Raw genomic sequence first — 4,958 nt, forward strand, 5'->3', positions numbered from 1 at the left:
GGAGGAGGAGGAGGAGGAGGAGGAGGAGGAGGAGGACTAAAGCATACTAATCAAGGATTTGTGACCAGCATCTTCAAGAGGACTGTGTTGAGATAGGTTTAAGTTTCAAGCTTTCATTTTTGAGATTATTCAAGTAAGTAAGTATAATACATAAAAGGCAAACTATGTTTGAGCATAAAGCTGGCTTTTTATTAAATATTTCCCTGCCTTAGCTGTTTGCCATGCAGTCTTGACTCTGGCAGGCAAAGACATTTGTGGTCGGCTTTTTTAACATGTAAACTGCTGTGGAGAAATGGAGGGAGGGAAATGAAATGGGATTGCTTTTTAAAATTTTTATCATGTAAAATATATTTTCAAAATTATTTCAACAGGATTCCCTTTAGAACCTTTTAGCATTTATGTATTATTGCATCTTTATGCTGCCTTATAGTGGGATGTAAAAAAAAATATTTATCATTGTGTCAGGGTTTGTGAACCACTGGAGACACTCTGCAGGGAGAAAGATGGGTTAAAAATAAAAATAAACAAACAAACAACCCAAGGCGCCAGGGTTTTAAAAAAACTGATACTTCTATTTTTTGAAAGAAATAAATACCTGAACTTTGGAGAAAAAAGGTCAGAAGCCTGTTGGTGATTAATTAGTTATTTAGATTTTCAGGGAGGGAACATGCCACTTTTTCCATTGGTATGCGGAAATCTAGTATTTAGGATCTATGGAAAAACTAATGGGGAACCAGGCTCTATCAGGTATTATATTTTATTATGATTGTAAAAAATTTAAAAGTGGCTAAGGGCATCTATTTGCAAAGGCTTTCACAGCTGGGATCTGATGGTTGTTGTGGGTTTTTCAGGAAGAACAATTTTCAGAACACGGCCAAAGAGCCCGAAAAAAACCCACAACAAACAATTAAGGGAATAACCTTTCAACTTTCTGGAACTGGCAGTTAGATGCATAAAAAACCTGTTGTTGCTGTTATTGTTATGTGTCGTCAAATTCCCCCCTACTTAGGGTGCCCCTAGGAATGAGCAATCTCCAACATGGCTTGGCCTCAACAGCCCTGCCCATCTATTGCAAACTCAAGCTTGTGGTTTCATTAGGAAGTAGGTCCATCTTGCATTTAGCCTTCCTCTTTTCCTGCTGCCTTCCACATTACCAAGTATTATGGTCTTTTTCAATCTATGCCTGCCTTCTCATGATGTGCCCAAAGTAGTACAGCCTCAGGTTTTTGTGTGTTTTTTTTGCCTCTGGAGATAATTTAGGCTTAATTGGATCTAGAACCCAGTTACTCATATTTTTTGGCAGTCCAGGGTATCTGCCATACGATCCGATCAGGCCAAGGGTGTCTGCAAAGATGATTGAATTTTTGTTAATTGGGACAGTCCTCTTTGAAGAGCCACATGTCAGCATGCTGTTTTAAGCTTCTGTTTTTGCAACGTTGCCCCTTTGCGCTGTCCTCAACAGCCCTGCACAGCTGGTGCAAACTCAACCTTGTGGGTTCTTTGATGGTGTCAATCCATCTCACATTTGGTTTTCCTCTTTTCCTGTTGCCTCCAACTTTTCTACAGAACCTGGAATGGGGAGGGATTAAATGTTGGTGAATTGGGGAGTGGGCGGGAGATGCTTGCGTGGCAGCCTAGTATTGAGTCAACATGTTTTTACAATTATTTTGTAAGAAAAAGTGACTCATTTGAAAACAAGACGAAAAGAGCAGAACCCACAAGCTGCAAAAAAAGCATACATTTCATAAATAAATAACTGGCCAATGGGTTTCTCTGGCCACTGTTTTGAGGGAGATCGTAACCCTGTCTTTGTGGTTGGTGCAGGATTCTGGGAGTTGTAGTCCCCCATTAAGGGCATTTATTTGCAAAGCTTTCACGGCTGGGGTCTGATGGTTGTTGTGGGTTTTTTGGGCTCGTTGGCCGTGTTCTGAAGGTTGTTCTTCCTAACGTCTCACCACAGAGACTGGAAGAAATGTTAGGAAGAACAACCTTCAGAACACGGCCAAAGAGCCTGAATAACCCACAACAACCAATTAAGGGAATAACCTTTCAACTTTTTGGAACTGGCAGTTAAATACATACAAAACCTGAGGTTGCTGTTATTGTTATGTATCATCAAATTCCCCCCTACTTAGGGTGCCCCTAGGAATGAGCAATCTCCAACATGGCCTGGCCTCAACAGCCCTGCCCATCTATTGCAAACTCAAGCTTGTGGTTTTCTTAGGGAGTAGGTCTATCTTGCATTTGGCCTTCCTCTTTCCCTGCTGCCTTCTATCTTTCCCAGTATTATGATCTTTTTCAATCTATGCCTGCCTTCTCATGATGTGCCCGAAGTAGGACTTTTCCACAGAACCTGGAATGGGGAGGGATTAAATGATTGTGGCATTGTTCAGAGACCAGTTCACATCCCAGGGTGGCAGCCCTCTCTTGCTTGTGCTACAGAAAAAGCTTCATTATTACTATTACTGTTGCTCTGTGGTAAGAACTTTTTTTTTCAGAAGGGGTCAGAGAATTTGAGAGTTATTCTCAAGTTCATCTTCGCTTTACATGTGTGTTATGTGCCATTCAAGATGACCCTAATGGCAAGTGAGGTTCTCCTTCTTCTTCCTTCCCTTCTTCCCACACAACTACCTTCCTTGTTTCCCCAGAGCAGGGAATAGAGATTAAACCTGCACTGCATGGGGTTACACAGCACTCTCCTTGAAAACTAAGGCTTGTATTTTAGGACTCTTCCCTGAGGACTTGTGTGGGGCTGAAGGAGAAAAGGGGCAGCAGAGGAGGACAGAGGAGATGAAAATGGAAGGTGGAAATTTGGGGAAGACAGTGGAGGGGGGGAGTCTTATGTTTTTGGTGAAACTGTGGCATGAAGGAAAAGTGGAATATGAGAAGAGGAAGCAGCTGCCAGGGCTCTGAGGGAAGCCATCATCACTACCAGCGCCGCCAACAACACCAACACCCCCAAAGCGACTGACGAGGAGAAGCGGTGGGTGCGGGGTGGAGGGGAAAGATGGAGGAGGAGGAGACCTCAGAGGAGTCAGTAACTGAAGGACCGATTGAGGTGGTGGGGGTGAGGTGGAGTGGCGACAGACTGAAAAGGGAACATACCTTCCAAGCCAGAAGGAAGCGGGGGGGGAGAAGAACTCCACAACAGGTGCGCAAAGGCTGCCTCCAGGTAACAACAAACAGGGCTATCAGTAATTTCAGGAGCAGGAAAGGGGAGGGAAGCAATTTTTACTGGTGAGCTATAGGGCAAAATAGGAGGTAAAGGGAAGGAGAGATGTGTCAGTTCTCTGTCAAACTTGGTCATAAGCACCCACTGTGAGGTGTGTGTTTGTGTGTGTGTTTTTGGCACATGCCCATGATGAGGGTAACAGCAGCAGTATGCCCAAACAGATGCACTTATCCAGATGTCTTAATTATGTGAGAAGTAGTTGTGATAATAGGCAGTAGGGAGACCACTGTGGAAGAAATCCTCATCAGATCCTACTGTCCTGGGCATTTACTTACTTATTTACATATTTATTTACATATTTATTTACATATTTACATATTTACATATTTACATATTGACTTATTGATTTATTTATTTATTTACTTATTTACTTATTTACTTATTTACTTATTTATTTATTTATTTATTTATTTATTTATTTATTTATTTATTTATTTATCATTAGGACATAGAACCTGTTGTTAATTTATTTGAATCCCACCACTGGGAGTATCCCTCCAATGATGGAAGGATACCATGAGTGGAATGATCTACCTTAGAAGGTGGCAGAACCGCTTCCTTGGGGGGTTTTTAAACAGAGGTTGGATAACTCTTTGTCAAGGATTTAGCTGTGGATTTCCTGCATCAGAACCAGGTTGGACTTGATCCACGGAGATCTTCCTAAATCTACAATTTCATAATTCTTTGCGACTGAAATCAGAGGATTGAACTGACTCGCACATCTAGTCCTCAGCCTCTCTACTGCAGAGACTCTACTATGAAGATGTGGCGACTGGGCTTGAAGAAGGGCAGTGGGAACTGAGCTGAGACTAAATTTCTAAGCATTAGTGATTAAATAAATCCATTCAGGGTTGCCAAGAAGTCTAACATCAAGATCCCACAAGTGACTATACTATTGTACTAACAGTATTAGAGGATGCTGTGTTGCCTTAAGGCATGCTTTTGATCTGTACTAGGGAAAGCCTTTAGTTTGCGGCTATGTGATGTATGGTTATTATTAGACGGCCACTTTTATGAAGGCAGCAATCAGGGGGAAAAATCACTTGAATTACGTCCCCTTTATCTGTGTTGGTATTCATTGTGATGTCATGTGTATGGTCCTGATATTGATTGCTTATCACCGAGCATCCTGTGGAAAAAATAATGCAACTTTTGGCTTTGTAGCCAATAATTTTTTTTTGTTGCGCTGGTTTTATGTGGGACTTATGTCTTGGTCTCCTAGTAGAACTGTCGCTACATAGTACAAAGAGTGGCTTCCTGTTCTGCCACCTCCCAAGAAGAAGACAGAGAGATTCAAAAAGTTTGCAGGGTCTTAAAAGATGAGTTGTGCTATTTGCAAGAGAAGTCTGGAACATACATGTAATTCAAGAGCCACAGCTCTCAGACAGTTAGAGGTGGATGAAAGAATATGTGGGCTATCAGTGTACTGTATTCTTTGTGAAGAGGCAGCGTAAAAAAGGAGCTGGATTATGCCAGATTCAAATATCCTCTTGCTCGGGGTTGCCACTGTTATCCTGGCATAAAATTAGGTCATGGTGAGGATAGTCTAAAGTAATTTCTAGCATCCTTAGGCTGTTCAAAAAACATTTGTGCAGTTTTTCACAAAAAGTAACAAAATATGAAAAATGCATCAACAGAACAAAAGAAACATCTAGTGCAATTGGGGAAGGAACTTTTCAAATGTTTCATTCTTGTATACAATAATAAAATATGTGAAGATTTACAT

General features: G+C 41.3%; 1 long non-coding RNA gene across 1 annotated transcript; it reads right to left on the bottom strand.

The window, feature by feature from the left end:
* Positions 1-1,223: 1,223 nt before the first annotated feature.
* LOC144589354 (uncharacterized) lies at positions 1,224-2,576 on the bottom strand. Its single transcript, XR_013545445.1, has 2 exons — positions 2,354-2,576; positions 1,224-1,569 (listed from the first exon to the last, which is right to left on the bottom strand). It is a non-coding gene; the product is annotated as an uncharacterized LOC144589354 (long non-coding RNA).
* Positions 2,577-4,958: the final 2,382 nt, after the last annotated feature.

This window comes from Pogona vitticeps, chromosome 4 (assembly GCF_051106095.1).
Source record: "Pogona vitticeps strain Pit_001003342236 chromosome 4, PviZW2.1, whole genome shotgun sequence".
Classification (NCBI taxonomy): Eukaryota; Metazoa; Chordata; class Lepidosauria; order Squamata; family Agamidae; genus Pogona; species Pogona vitticeps.